Raw genomic sequence first — 16,995 nt, forward strand, 5'->3', positions numbered from 1 at the left:
ATGTTTTGTCAGGCCAAAATCCAATTCAAATTGGCTTAAGCATATTGTGTCACATTATACTATGATATGGTACCATGTAACACCATATCCTATTGTACCATTTTCCAGAAACACGTAAGCACTATTACATAAAATAAATATACATGGAAAAGCATTGTTAAACTTACTCAAAAGAGTTTTTTCAATATGATTTATCAATTGATGATATTAAAAGTGTCAAATGGAGTTCTCTGGTAGCCTAGTGGGTTAAGGATCCAGCATTGTCACTGCTATGGCTCCAGTCACTGCCATGGTATGGATTTGATCCCTGGCCCAGGAACTTATGCATATTCATGGGTTTAGCCAGAAAAAAGTGTCAAACTATAATGTGGATATCCTCAAAATATTTTATGAGGTCTTCATTGTTAAAAATATTGGGAACCATTAGTTCAAAATAGATCTATGTCAGCTATTATGTTAGTTCCTAGCCAGGCTATCGAGCACCTAAAATGTGGCCTAGTTTGAATCGAGATATGTGGTAAGTATAAAATAGACAGTAAATTTCAAGGACCTAGTATGGAAGGATAGAAAATATTTCAATAATTTATAATGATTACTTTTCAAAATAATATTTTATATATATAAATATATTATTAAAATTAATCTCACTTGTTTCTTTTTTTGGGGGGGCACACCTGAGGCACATGGAAGTTTTCAGGCTAGAGGTCAAATCTGAGCTGCAGCTACAGACCTATGCTATACCCACAGCAATGCTGGATCCAAGCTGTGTTTGCAAGCTACACCTCAGCTCATGGCAATGCAATATCCTTAACCCACTGAGCAAGGCCAGGGATTGAACCCGCATCCTCATGAATACTAGTTGGGTTCTTAACCCACTGAGCCACAACAGGAACTCCCTTACTTGTTTCTTTTTACTTTCTTAGAATGGTTACTAGAAAATTTTATATTACTTATGTAGATCACATATTTTTTTATTACTGAATGAATAACATTTATTGTAGTACAATGATCGTCATTGGACAGCACTGATCTAGATAAATGTAATTGCTCTTGATTTTATTTCAACACATTAGAGACTCAGAGTTTATTAAAAGGTAATATGTGCTATAAAATATGATCTTCTCTAAAAAGCTACTCTCTCTGTGGACTCCCCCCAACATATTTTCCTCTGGGCTAGGTTAAAATTTTCTTTCATACCCCTTTATCATCCCTGTGCTTGACTTTATGATAATGCTTATTACATTGTACAGGGTTTGTTGGTCTCTTTTGCTAGTTTGTGAGCTCCTGGGAAGGGATGGTTTTTTATTCTCCCTGTCCTTAGAATTTATGCATAAGGTATGTACTCCATGATCCTCCCCCCCCCAGTTTTATTGAGATATAATTGACATACAGTACTATACAAGTTTAAGGCATCCAGCATAATGATTTGATCTGCATACATCATGATATGATTATCACAGTAAGTTTAATAAACATCAGTTATTTCATATAAGTGTAAAATTTAAAAAATAGAAAAAAAATTTTCCTCTTGTGATGAGAAGTTTAGGGATTTACTCTCTTAACAACTTTCATCTATAACATACAACAGTGTTAATTATATTTATCACGTTGTATGTTACATTCCTAGTACTTATGTACATTTAATACTATGACCCGTTTATTTTGCAACTAGAAGTTTATATCTCTTAACCTCCTATACTTAGTACTTTCCTCCCCCTACCCTCCTCCCCTCTGGCATATACAGGCTTGTTCTCTATACTATAACTGTTTATGTTTTGTTATGTTTGCTCATTATATATATATAGATAGATAGATAGATAGATTCCACATATAGCTGAAGTCACACTTCTGTCTCTAACTTACTTCACTTAGCATAATACCCTCTAAGTCCAGCCATGTTGTTACAAATAGCAAGATTTCTTTTTTATGGTTTACTAATACTCCATTGTTTGAATATGCCACATCTTCTTTATCCATTCATCTATTGATGGGAACTTAGGTTGCTTCCATATCTTGGCTATTGTAAGTAATGTTGCAATGAACATAGAGGTGCATATATATTCTAATTAGTGTTTTTGATATCCAGGAGTGCTATTGCTAAATCATATGGTTCTATTCTTAATTTTTTGAGGACTCTCCATACTGTTTTCTATAGTGGCTGCAATAATTTACCTTCCCACCAACAGTGTACAGAATTCCCTTTTCTCCAAATTCTCACCAGCATTTGTAATTTGTGTCTATTTTAATGATAGCCATTCTTACAGGTGTGAGGTTATATTTTATTGTTATGATTTGCATTTCACTAATATTTAGTGATGTTGAGCATTTCTTCAAATGCCTGTTGGCCATCTATATGTCTTCCTTGAAAAAATGTTAATTCAGATCCTCTGCCCATTTTTAAATGGATTGGTTTTTTTTTTTACGTTGAGTTGTATGACTTTTGTTTATTTGGATATTAACTACTTATCAGTATATCATTTGCAAGTATTTTTTCATGTTCTGTAGGTGATCTTTTTGTTTTCTTGATCATTCCCTTTACTGTGCAAAGGTTTTTTAAGTTTGATATATTGCCATTTTTTTATTTTTGCTTTCGTTTCCCTTGCCCAAGGAGACATATCCGAAAAATATTTTGAAGACTGATGTCAAAGAGTGTCTGTTTTCTTCTAGAAGTTTTATGGTTTCAAGTTTTACATTTAAGAGTTAAATCTATTTTGAATTTATTTTTGTGGATAGTGAGAGTAGTCCAGCTTGATTCTTTTGGATGTAGCTTTCTGGTTTTCACAAAACGTATTGAAGAGACTGTCTTTTCCCCATTGTATGTTATTGCCTCCTTTGTCATAGATTAGTTGCCCATGTAAGTGTAGATTCATTTCTCGGCTTTCTATTTTGTTCCATTGATTTATGTCTATTTTTGTGCTAGTACATGCTATTTTGATCATTATATCTTTGTACTATAGTTTGAAATCAGGGAGCATGATACCTGCAGTTTTGTTCTTTTTTCTCAAGATCGTTTTGACTATTCAAGTTCTTTTGTGTTTTCACCCAAATTTTAGATTTATCTGTTCTAGTTCCGTGAAAAATGCCATTGATATTTTGATAGTTATTGCACTGAATCTATAGATTGCCTTGGATATATGGGCATTTTTACAATGTTAATTCTTCCTATCCGAGAATGTGATATATCTTTCCATCTGTTTGTGTCCTCTTTGATTTCTTTCATCAGTATCTTATAATTTCCAGAGTATAGGTCTTTTGCCTCCTCAGTTAGGTTAATTCCCAGGTACTTTATTCTTTTTGATGCAGGGGTAAATGGAAATGTTTCTTTAATTTCGCTTTTTGATAGTTCATTGTTAGTGTATAGAAATGCAATAATTTCTGTAAGGTTAATTTTGTATCCTGCAACTTTACCAAATTGATTGATGATCACTAGTAGTTTTCTAGTGGTGTCTTTAGGATTTTCTATGTATAGCATCATGTCATTGCAAAAAGCGACAGTTTTACTTCTTCCTTTCCAATTTGGACTCCTTTTATTTCTTTTTCTAGTATGATTTCTGTTCTAGGAATTTCAATGCTATTTTGATTAAAAGTGGCGAGAGTGGGCATTCTTGTCTTGTTCCTGATCTTAGAGGAAATACTTTCTGCTTTTCACCATTGAGTATGTTAGTTGTGGGTTTGTCATATATGGTCTTTCTTATGTTGAGGTATGTTCCCTATATGCCCACTTTCTAGGGAGTTTTTATCATAAATGGATGTCAAATTTTCTCAAAAGCTTTTAAGCATTTATTGTGGTTATGACTTTTATTCTTCAGTTTGTTAATGTGATATGTCACATTGATTGATTTATGGATATTGAACCATCCCTGCATCTGTGGTATAAATCCCACTTGAACATGATTCTTTTAATGTATTGTTGTATTCAGTTTGCTAGTATTTTATTGAGGATTTTTGTATCAATGTTCATTAGTGATACTGGCCTGTAATTTTCTCTCTCTCTCTTTTAGGATGTTTTGGTATCAGGGTGATGCTGGCCTCATAAATGAGTTGAGAAATGTTCCTTCCTCTGCAATTTTTTGAAATAGTTTGAGAAAGATAGGTGTTAACTCTTCTCTAAATGTTTGGTAGAATTCACACATGAAGTCATCTGGTCCTGGATTTTTGTTTGTTGTGAGGTTTTTTGCTTGTTTTGTTTTTTAAATTACTCAATCAATTTTATTTCTAGTAATTGGTCTGTTCTTATTTCCTACTTCTTGCTAATTCAGTCTTGGGAGATTGTACAATTTCAAGAACTTTGTCCATTACTTCTGGTTTGTCCATGTATTGGTATGCAATTGTCCATAGCAATCTCTTATGATCGTTTTTATTTCTGTGTTATCAGTTGTAATTTCTCCTCTTTTGTTTCTGATTTTATCAATTTGCCGCCCCCCCTTTTAATGAGCCTGGCTAAATGTTTATCAATTTTATCTTTTCAAAGAACCAGCTCTTACTTTTACTGATCCTTATTGTTTTTTCCATCTCCATTTCCTTTTTTTCCGCTCTGATCATTATGACTTCTTTCCCCCTCCTAAATTTGGGTTTTGTTTATTCCTCTTTTTCTAGTTTCTTTAGGTGTAAGTTTAGGTAGTTTTTTTGAGATTTTTGTTATTTCCTGAGGTAGTCTTGTATCACTGTAAACTTCTCTCTTAGAACCGTTTTTTCTGCATCCCGTAGATTTGGGATCATCGTGTTTTTGTTTTTATTTGTCTCCAGGTGTTTTTTAATTTTTTTCCGTTGGTTGTTTAGTAGCATATTGTTTAATTTCCACGTATTTGTATTTTTTGCAGTTTTTTTTTTTGATTGTTGATTTCTAATCTCATAGCATTGTGTTTAGGAAAGATACTAGATATAATTTCAATTTTCTTAAATTTACTGAGACTTATTTTGTGGCCTGGCATGTGACCTATCCTGGAGACTGTCCCTTGAACCCTTGAAAAGAATGTGTATTTTGCTTTTGTTGGATGGAATGTTCTCTATATATCTATTAAGTTCATTTGCTCTAATGTGTCATTTAAGGCCAAGATTTTCTTTTTCTTTTTTTCTTCTTCTTTTTTTTTTTTTTTTTTTTTTTTTTTTTTTCGCTTCCTGCATTTGCAGCATGTGGAGGTTCTCAGGCGAGGTGTCTAATCAGAGCTACAGCTGCTGGCCTCCACCACAGCCACAGCAAAGTGGAAGGCTGAGCTACATCTGCAACATACACCACAGCTCACAGCAATGCCATATCCTTAACCCACTGAGCAAGGCCAGGGATCGAACGCACAACCTCATGGTTCCTTGTTGGATTCGTTTCTGCTGCGCCACAATGGGAACTCCCTAAGGCCAACATTTTCTTACTGATTTTCTGTCTGGGTGATCTGTTGATTGACATAAATGGGATGTGAAATTCCCCCATTATTATTGTGTTACTTGCATTACTGTCAATTTTTCCCTTTATGCCTGTTAATAATTTCTTTATGTATTTATGTGCTCCTATGTTGGGTGCATATATATTTACAATTGTTATATCATCTTCTTAGATTGATCTCTTGAACATTATATAATGTCCTTCTTTGTCTCTTGTTACACAATTTATTTTAACATCCATTTTGCCTGGTGTAAATATTACTAGCCCAGCTTTCTTTTCATTTCCATTTTCATGGAATACTTTTTCCATCCTTTCATTTTCAATCTGTGTGTGCCTTTAACTCTGAAATGTGTCTTTTGTAGACCACATAAATATAGGTGTTGTTTTGGCCAGGGTTTTTTTTTTTTGTAGTTTTTTGTTCTTCTTTGTTCTTTGTTGACTATTTTTATTTAGGGTTTTTTTGTTTTGTTTGGCTGCACCTTCAGCATGCAGAAGTTCCCAGGCCAATTGCACCACAGCAGTGACAATGTTACATCCTTAATTGCTAGGCCACTAAGGAACTCCTGGTAACTATCATTCATGTTATGTTTGAATTCCTTTCTCTTTTTTTTGCTTGTGTATCTATTATAGATTTTTGGTTTGTGGTTACTATGAGGTTTATGTATAGCAATCTATAGATGTCTCTGATTATTTTAATTTTTTGGCCTCTTAATTTCAAATGCTTTTTTTTTTCTTTTTAGGGCCACACCCACAGCATATGGAGGTTACCAGGCTAGGGGTAGAATCGGAGCTGTAGCTGCTGGCTTATGTCACAGCCACAGCAATGCCAGATCCAAGCCATGTCTGCCACCTACACCACAGCACACAGCAACACTGGATCCTTAACCTACTGAGCGAGGCCAGGGATCAAACTTGCATCCTCATGGATGCTAGTAAGATTTGTTTCCTCTGAGCCCTGAAGGGAACTTCTCAAATTCATTTAAGCAACCCTGCATTTTTATTCCCCTTTCCCTCATTTACTCTTTTTGACATCATATTTTATGTATTTTTGCTTTGTATATCTTTTATACTTATTGCAGATATAGATGATTTTACTTTTGTCTTTTAACCTTCCTACTAGCTTACTATATTTTATATTGTCTCAGAGATCTCTTAAACCGTCCTTATTTCTTTGTATTCTTTTTTCTATTCAACATCAGTGATTTTCATCATTCCATCTTCCAGCTCATTCATCTGTTCCTCTATGTCATCTAATCTACTGTTGATTCCTTTTAGTATATTTTTCATTTCAGTTTTTGTATTCATCTCTACTTGGTTATTCTTTGTATTTTCTAACTTTTGTTAAAATTCCAACATCTCATCCAATCTTTTCCCAAGTTCTTTGGTTATCTTTATGTTCTTCTGCCACCTCCTTTTGCCTAATTTGCTGTTTTTATTTCTGTGTATCTTGTAGGTTGGTTACATTTCTCAACCTTGAAGTGGCTTTTTATAGGAGATGTCTTATGCATCCCAGTGACATACTTCCCTCTGGTCACCAGAGCTATATGCTCTAGGGGTGTCTCCAATGTGGGAAGCATTGCTCCTCTGTTGTGGTGGCTGATTATTTTGTGTGGTCTGATAGATGTGGCTGGCTCCCAGTCCAGTTGGTTGCCAGGTTCTCCCCATTGGGTAGGCTTTTGGCAAGTGGTTGGTGGGACTAGGTCATGGGGCAGCTGGCTTCAGAGCCCCAGGGGCTTCTCCAGGGCTGGTCCTGACCCATTGGTGGGTAGAGCCAGGTTACAGGGCTAGGGTTCCCAGATCTAGTGTTGACATACTGGTAGATGGGGCTAGTCCCTGACATGGATCACTGTGAGTTCCAAGGTGTCCCAAAGCTGGTGCTGGCCTACTGGTGAGTGGGTCTCAATCCCAGGGTGACTGGCTTAGGGGTTCAATATGTCTTGGAGCTGGTATTGGCCTTCTGGTGTCCAGAGCCAGGGCTCAGGCAGGGTGTCTTGTGGCTCATCCTGTTTGCTGATAATGAGAGCTGTGTTCTAGGTTCTCTGTCTTCAAATCCCTGGGGGTTCTGAAACTAGTATCAGCGCTCAATAGGTGGGGACAGATCCTGGGGCCCCTGGCTTATGGGACCAAGTGCCCAGAATTGGTGTGGAACTCCTGGTGGGCAGGGCCTGTTAGTGGGTTGGCTGGGTCCTGCTGAGACAGTCTGCATGTTTTGGTGGTTGTAGGACTAGTGCCAGCTCACTGGTGGGCAGAGCAAGGTCCTAGGAATTTGGTTTATGGGCTCTAGGGGGGCTTGTTTGGCCTACTGGTAGGTGGTAGATGGGGCTACTTCCTGACACTATTTGCTGTGGGGTCTGGGGTGATCTGAAGCTATGTCAACCCACTTATGGGTAGGGCCAGATCTGGGGCAGTTGGCTAATGGGCCCAATATGGTTCAGAGCTGGTGTTGGACTGTGTCCTGCCATGGCAGGCTGTGGGGCTGCAGTGGTCCCGGGCTTGTGTCTGCCTAACAGTGGGCATGGTTGAGGCCCAGGGTGTCCTGGGGCTGGTGTTGGCCCTCTGATGGATGGAGCTATGTCTTGGGGTCTCTGACTGCAGACCCTTAGGGTTTGGATTGGTGTATTGATCCACTAGCAGATGACTGGTTCCAAGACAAGTGCCAGCCCACTGGTGAGCAGGCTCAGGTCCCAGGAGCCCATTGATGGATGAGGCTGATTCCAAGGGTAGTGTGGGCCCACTGGTGTGTAGAGCTTGATCCCAGGTTTCTAGCTGCAGGGTTCTGGAGGTCTTGGGGTTGGTTCACTGGTATGTAGAGCTGGGTCCTGAGCCCTCTGTTGGACTGGGCCATGTCCCAGGATGCTGTGGGTTCGATGAGTCTTCAGGTAGCTGGCCTGCTGAGGGCAGCACTGGGTCCTGGTGCTAATGAGCTGAAGGAAGGATGCCAAAATGGCACTTGCCAGCACTAGTGACCTAGAATGAGCTGCCAAAGGTTGTTGCCAGTGTCCATGTCCCAAAGGTGAGCTTAGTGTGCCGCCTGCCTCTCCAGGAGTCTCTCCAAGATCAGCAGGTGGATCTGGCCCAAGCTTCTTTCAAATTACTACTTCTGCCCTGGGTCCTGGAACTTGTAAGATGTTGTGTATGCCCTTTAAGTGTAGAGTCTCTATTTCCCACAGCCCACTGGCTCTCCCTAAATTAAGCCCCACTAGCCTTCAAAGCCAAATGTTCTGGGGGGCTTATGTTCCAGAGTCAGGAACCCCAGGATGGGAAGCCTGATGTAGGGCTCAGACCTCTTTTTCCTTTGGGAAAACCTCTGCAATTATAATTATCCTCCTGTTTTGAGCCACCCACCTGGAGTTATAGGCCTTGATTATACCATAGCTTCTCCCCTCCTAGTCATTTCATTGTGGTTCCTTCTTTACATCTTTAGTTATAGACAGTCTTTTCTTCTAGATTCAGCTTTTTTTTAATCAATAGTTTCTCCATAAGTAGCTGTAATTTTGGTTTGCCTATGGGAGGAAATGAGCTCAGAGTCTCCTACTCTGCTATCTTGGTCACTCACCTCCACGCTTCTTAAATAAATCAAAGAGTTAAAGAGTATTTTGAACAAATACTTTGTTCAAAACTAAAGAAACAGCAGAAAGATTAAAGCAAGGTCTGTTTCACTTTAATGCCCATATTTTATAAATTATGACATATTGCATGTATTTCAAAGAATGATTTTGCACTGTCATCTTTAAAAAGTATATGCTTACAATATGTAATATTGTTTATCTGTGTTGTGAAGAGCACCAAGTTTCTTAGTCATCTAAATTTTTATGTTTTTATTGCCTTTTTTTCTTTATTTGGCCGCTCTGCAGCATATGGAGTTCCTAGTTCGGGGATCTGATCTGAGTTGCAGCTGTGACCTACGCTGTGCTTGTGGCAATGCTGGATCCTTTAACCCTCTGTGCCAGCCAGGGAGTGAACCTGTATCCTGGCACTTCAGAGATGCTGTTGATCCTGTTGCACCACAGTAGGAACTCCTAATGGCACTTTTCTAAGTCTTTCAAATAATTCTACTACAACTTCACCTGCTCAGTCTCTGTCACATAATTGCTTTCTGGAAAACCACAGGAAAAACTTTCCCTGGACTTCATCAATATTTGGATATTTTCTGCCTTGACAGGATATATGTGTAGAAAGAACAAGGTCCTCCACGTTTTGTGTTTGCCAGCATGACTTCTTGTGATTATTTTTCTCTAATTTATAAGTCTTTTCCTTTTGTTAGGATTTTGAGAATTTGAGGGCTTATTAAAGAAAAGACCACAAGGTGGCAGTGCACACAATGACCTTTATTTTGGTAGCGCTGGGTGGCTTGCAGGCAAGGGGAAAGTCCCTCCTCACATCAGGAGACCTCCCAGAGTCTAAGGTGTGGAAGGGGAAGAGGACAAGGGATCTCCCAGGCAAGAGGGGAGACTTACATGTCTAGGCGATGTCGCAGATGCTAGTCATGGATCTCGGAAGGACAGGTGTGACTTTGGTTCTTTGACAGGCAGGCACTAAACGCCTTGAAATTTGGTTCTTTGGGATATAGTTAAAGCAATTGTATGTGTAAAAATTGGAGTTTGGCACAGGAAATCTTTTGAGTTAGTGGTTCCAGTCTGCTTGAAGAAGTAAAAAATATGGGGCCGATATGCAGGGACCATCTTTAATCCACTTACATAAACCTTTATCATCCTAACTTTTAACCCTTTGACTTTTGAAATTAGAGCTACTGGAATTTTAATTTATATTAAATAATAAAAATTCACTAAGCTTTTAAACAATATTTCTGATTTTTAAAAAAATTTGACTTTGGATACTGACAAAAATTTAAAGCTGTCATGAACTTTTAGATTCTCTACAATCTAGTTCTAGAAATCTTCTTTGTCGTTATTTTGTTGAAGTCTTCATCTGTAAAATAAATTAAGACAAGTGAGCTTTCAGATTCTTTCTAGTTCCAAAATCCTGTGAACTGGAGATTGGCACTTGCCATCTATCTCTACACGGATTGAATCACGAGCCCCTGTAGCTGCTGACCCTCAATACTCCCTAAAAGGGGCTCAGGTATGGAGAGCAGGAGTGAGGCACTTTGGGCTCTGGGAAAACTGGCAGAACAGGTCTTGAGATCTTTTCAGGAGAAGATTTTATGAGCCCAATTCTCAAATCTCCTCGTATCTAGAAAAGCACCAAAATCCTTCATGGTGATGTCTGCTCCTTGTGACTAGCAGTAACCTTCATGAGACTAGCAGCAACCTTCTGTAAAAATGTGTGCTTGCTTGCATGTACCAACTCCCTTCCCCCAAGTCACGTATATACTGACATTTCCCTTCCCTCTTTAGAGTGGTTTCTCAGAGGTATCTGTTGCTGCCTCTGGGCTATAGTCCTCATTTTGCCCCAAATAAAACTTAACTCTCAACTTTTAAATTGTGCATTTAAGTTGACACCCTGATGAAGAGGTTAGAAGGGAAAAAAAATTCAAAGTCTTAAGACAGATACATAGTGATTTTTTCTTTTTCCCAGCAGATGGAAGTGCTTATAAGGAGAAGCTGGGGAAGAAAGTTGTGATGTGGCCAAAGATTCCAAGTTCTTCATGTGTTGCATGTGTTGATTTAACATTTTCTTTTCTTTTTTCTTTTTGTCTTTTCTAGGGCTGCACCCACAGCATATGGAGATTCCCAGGCTAGGGGTCGAATCAGAGCTGTAGCTGCTGGCCTACGCCACAGCCACAACAACATCAGATCTGAGCCACATCTGCGACCTACACCACAGCTCCCAGCATCACCGGATCCTTTAACCCACTGAGCGAGACCAGGGACCAAACCCGCGTCCTCATGGATGCTAGTCGGGTTTCATTAACCAATGAACCACAACAGGAGCTCTTGTTTTATTTTATTTATTTATTTATTTTGTTTTTTGGTCTTTTCTAGGGCCGCACCCTCTGCATGAGGAGGTTCCCAGGCTAGGGGTCTAATCGGAGCTGTAGCTGCTGGCCTATGCCACAGCCACAGCAGCGCAGGATCTGAGCCGAGTCTGTGACCTACAGCACAGCTCACAGGAATGCTGGATCCTTAACCCACTGAGCGAGGCCAGGGATCGAACCTGCAACCTCATGGTTCCTAGTTGGATTCATTAACCACTGAGCCACAACAGGAACTCCTGTTTAACTTTTTAAACAAAATACTTCAAAACTTCAGGAAAGTATACATTTCATTCCTGTACTGTGGGGTACCAGAATATACCTCCTCAAAAGGTACTTTTTGGCATAGGGGTGATTTTGAGCTAAAGGCCCTTGAGAATCGTCATGAAAAGATAAAGTAAATATCCATTTGTAGCGATGTTTCCCTCTTCACTACCAGGAAGAGGAGGACTTTTATCAAAGTTGAAGGCAAAGACTCAAATCTGCACAATGAACCTTATGAAACAGTTCTTGTTTACCACACTTGTCCTGGTCACTTTCCTATAATTTGCCTCTCTCACCCAAAACTTTCCTGTTTTGGTATTTAAACTCAAGTTTACTCATCACTGAGAGTTCTTATTCATACGTGTGCAATGCACATGTTAATAAACATGTTTTTCTCTTATTAATCTATCTTTGGCCAGTCTAATTTGCAGGACCCCGGCTGGAGAACCTTAAATAGGCAAAGATTTTCCCTCCTCTATGCTGTATACTGATGTAGGGGAGAAAAATAACAATTTTCCCTCTACCTTCTGAGTTCTTGGCTGAGACACCTGTAATAAAAGAGTGGTTAATGAGAAAAACAGAAGTTTAACATATGCACCTCATATACATGGGAGATACCCAGGGGAAAATGAGTAACTCTCTGAGGTGGACTAAGCCACAGGCTTAAATACCATTTTCAGTTAAAGACAAAAGACAGAAAGAAGGGGGTGAGGAGACCAGTTATGGGGAATTTACCAGGAAAAGCACTGTAAACAAGAGTAAAATTTTTTATGTAGATTTGTCAGTGCCTTCTCCGCTTGTCACCCCCACCCTGTCTTTGGCCTCCTAGCCCATTCTTAGCAAGAATCCTGCAAATTCAGGTTAGTAAGAATGCCCCCACCCTTGATATCTGTCTAAATTCACATTTGAGGTATAAGCCCTTCGTCAGTCTTCAGCAGGAATTCAGCTGCCCTTGATGCCTTCACTAAGTAATGTTGTATCCACTGATCCCTTCATTCCACTGAATGAAGCTATAAATTCATTCCATTCATAAAAATTCAGTCCATCGAATGAGGCTATATATCCTCAGCTGTCTTTGCTATGTTTAGAGTTGAGCCTGATTGCTCTCCACCATTGCAATGCTCTTATTACAATAGTCCTGAACAAGTCTTCCTTACCTGCTGTTCCTTACTTGTTGAAGTTTTAATGAATGTCAGAATACTTTTTCCTTTAATAATACCACAGTCAATCCTAATATTACTTTATACTTTTCTCCCTTCCTTTCTTTCCTTCCTCTCTCCTTTTCTTTCTTTCTTCTTTCTTTCTTTCTTTCTTTCTTTCTTTCTTTCTTTCTTTCTTTCTTTCTTTCTTTCTTTCTTTTCTTTCTTCCTTCCTTCCTTCCTTCCTTCCTTCCTTCCTTCCTTCCTTTCCTTTCCTTTCCTTTCCTTTCTTTCCTTCCTTCCTTCCTTTCATCTTTCTCTCTCTCTTTCTTTTCCTTCTTTCATGGCTGCACCTGTGGCATATGGAAGTTCCCATGCTAGCGGTCAAATCAGAACTGCAGCTGCTGGCCACAGCCATAGCCACAGCAACATGGGATCCAAGCTGCATCTGCAACCTACACGACAGATTGTGGCAATGCTGGATCCTTAATCCACTGAGCGAGGCCAGGGATCCAGTCTGCATCCTCAAAGATACCATGTCAGGTTCTTAATCTGCTAAGCCACAATGGGAATGCCTTACTTTATACTTAAAAAAACAAACAAACAAACAAAAAAAACCTGTTACATACGCAACTGATGCATTGAAAATTTATTGATCTCATTCACAGCTGAGCAGTCAAATTAAAACTACACTGAAATACTACTTAACAGATTGGCAAAATTCCAAAAGTTTGACAACATATTCTCATGATGAAGCTATGTAGAAAAAAGGAATTCACATACATTGCTGACTGGATTGCAAATGCTAACACTTCCATGGAGGGGGAGGGGTATTTGATTACATATAGCAAAATTACATATAAATTTGTCATTTTAAAACCACGCAGCTCAGCTTGGGTCTTGGACCCATGGGCTGGTCCTCGAACCCAGCCAAAACCCAGATTGAGACTTGAACCCACTGTTTTTTATTTAAAATCACACATTTGGTCTCAGGACCTACTGAAGTTCATGTTCTTTATGTCTTAGTGCAGAAGGAATTCAACAAGAAGCAAAGTGATCGGTAAGAAGTAGATTTATTGAGAGCAATAGATAGGACGTGGTCTGTCTCAAAAGGTGAGTGAGCAGCCCTGGGAGAAGCGCACTCCACAGACAAGAGTGTGGGCCATCCCAGAAGGTAAGAGGCCCTGAAATATGGGGTGGTGTTTTTTTATGGACTGGGTAATTTCATAGGCTGATGAGTGGGTGGACGATTCCAACTATTTCGGGCAAGGGGCAGGGATTTCCAGGAATTGAGCCACCGCCCACTTTTTGGCCTTTTATATTGGCCTCAGAACTGTCATGGCACCTGTGGGTGTGTCACACTGCCCACTTTTCGCCCTTTTACGCTGGCCTTGGAACTATGGGTGTGTCATTTACATGCTAATGGGTTACAATGAGGTTCAAGGTCTACTGGAAGTTGAATCTTCTACCATCTCTGGCCTAGTAGGTACTAACTGGTTTTTGTGGTATCCTGTTCTTCTTAATGGTTGGGTCATTCTTTTATTGGTTGTGCCTGGCTCCCTTCTTTCCTGTCTCAGACTGCTTTTTTTCATTGACAGGGACTGGTTGAATGTATTATGCTGTAGATACATAATGGATTACTGTGCAGAAATGAAGAACTACATATATACTAGTATTGAGTGACCTCCAGAATTTATTAGTAATTGCAAAAAGTAGAAAAAAGAATGCTACTGAAGCTCTCTTGTGGCACAGAGAGTTAAGGATCTGGTTTCACTGCAGTGGCTTGGGTCACTGCTGCGACGTGGTTTCCATCCTTGGCTCGGGAACTTTCACATTCCATGGGTGTGGCAAAAAATAAATAAATAAATAAAAGTATGTTACCATTTATCTAAGCAAAAGGGAGATATGGAGAAATATAAAGATATTTTTAGAAAAAAAGAATCATAAAAAAAATGTTTAAATCATTGCCTACAGGGCAGGAAGGGAGTTTATGATGTACAATCAATGAGGTTAAATAAAACTTTGAATTCCTGAATTTGAACTGGAAGTAAGAGTTTGTGATGCATTTTATTAAAAAAAGAAAAAAACAAAATGAGACCATATTTACTCAGCTCTATCTACAGAAAAGGCTATAAAAACAATACAACTCAATGACAGTTAGTACCACAAACAGTCAGATTATGGTCTTTAAATATCATTTCCCACTAAAGGAATCAGAGCACTTTGAATAAATGGCTTGTTACAGGTATGGGGTAAGAAACGTACAAAGCCAGCCTGGAAAGCAATCAGAGACTACAAGGGTCATGTCAAAAGAACTCAGGAGTCAACATCAATAAACTTCCATTGGCCTAAGCTTGAGCACCAATAATGATAATAACTGTGATGAATTACAACCCACAAAATCTGTTTAAATCCCTAGATTCATAATAACGGCTGTTCACTTTTAGTATTTTTAATCCATCAGGAATTTTTTAACAGTTTAAGTCAGTGTCTAATTTTACTTTTCATTAGAATAACCATTAAGCATTACTTATTGACTAGTTAATCTTTATCTCACTGATATGTAACACTAACATCATATATCAAATTCATGTATATATGCTATATATACGTAAAAGATATATACATATATATATCTGGGTTATCTTGTTCCTTTATTTGTCCATTCTCATGCTAATACAGTGTTACCTTAATTACTATAACTTTATTTTTTACTTTTTTTCTTTTTAGGGCTTCACCCATATGGGAGTTCCCAAGTTAGGAGTCCAATCAAAGCTGTCACTGCCGACCTATGGCATAACTCACAGCAACACCAGATACTTAACCCACTGAGCAAGGCCAGGGATCGAACCCGAGTCCTCATGGATACTAGTAGGGTTCATTACTGCTGAGCCACAACGGGAACTCTCCCTATTACTTGTTTTTAGGAAATGGGCCTCATTCAGCCTCCATGGCCTTCCCTGAGTTCCAAGACAGTGGCTGATCAGGGAATGGAGGGATGCAAAGACCAGGGAGGAACAGTCAAGCAACTAGAATACAGCCTTGGGGCAGGATCTGATCCTGGTTCCCCTCCAAAGGATACACAGAATGATGTAGGGATCTTATATACCTAATGGTTATATTCCTTATGCTTCTTCTAGAAGTGAATACTTTAACACTGAACAGCTCAGAGACTTTCCTTGTGCTTCTCCCTCATTTGCATACACCTTAAACACAATCACCTGTAAGCTAAAGTGTAGGCACCCTGAGCACAATTGCCTGTGGGTTAAAAGATTATTACCACGTGATTTTTTTCAGAAACTTTCCTAGTTCTAGTATCTGATCAATATGCCCTTTTCAAAGATACTGTTACTCCAGGCAGTAACCCAGAAGAGCACCACCAGGATCACACTGAGATATCCTGATACCAGCTTTGATAACTAAGATTCCCCCAAAGAAAGAAGAATGCATCCCAATCCTGATTCTTATCTGAAACCCTGTTTTTCTCCTTTGAGACTATAAAACTCCCTGCAATTCTCTCCAAAGGAGGGCAGTCTTTAAGGCATTAGCCTGCTGTGTCCTCCTTTGCCTGGTAAAGCAATAAAAGCTATTTTTTCCCCTTCACCCCAAACTCTGCCTCTGCATTTCTATTGAGCATTGGTGGACAGAGGCTCTGCTTCAGCAACACAACCTCAGCAGAAATATACACCTTATTTTAAAAAATAGCCAGCAAGTCCATACTGGAAATATGAAAAAGGTTAACTAAGTGAGTAACAATAAATTTAACACTAAATTGCGAGGGTATACAGGATTAAAAGTTGTAAAGTAGTATTTATTATACTGAATGCTATTACAGTTTTTTTTTTAATATCTGCCTTCGAGTTTTTGAAATATGAATTTCCCCCTATACTGTTTCGGTCAGGACAAGAACTGAAAAAGAGAAATAATCTTGAATCCAGAATGAACAAGTCTTGCTATATGTATTTTCCCACACATAAAAAGAAAGTTCTGTAACTTCCCAAGAGATTGTAACTTGAACTAAACACTGAAATACTATCAAAACTCATGTGCATATTTGGAAGAAGTTTTTAGTCATTGGGAATCAAGCATGCATTTCTTTTCTCTGTATCACAAGCTGTTACAAATACTTTTACTATTAACATTGGAACAGAAGCCCTCCTGTTCTGTTACTGACTGGCAAGCAGAAATGACGGGGAGGAAATGGGAAATGGTTCAGGGTCTCGGAATTCCCCTGGCTGCCTAATTAAGTGGCTTGTTATTTGGAAGTTTTTTTTGAAATA

This window comes from Sus scrofa, chromosome 9 (assembly GCF_054392235.1).
Source record: "Sus scrofa isolate SSC_HxYL_T2T_F1_AM1 chromosome 9, Sscrofa_HxYL_maternal_Yorkshire_Landrace_v2.0, whole genome shotgun sequence".
NCBI classification, from domain to species: domain Eukaryota; kingdom Metazoa; phylum Chordata; class Mammalia; order Artiodactyla; family Suidae; genus Sus; species Sus scrofa.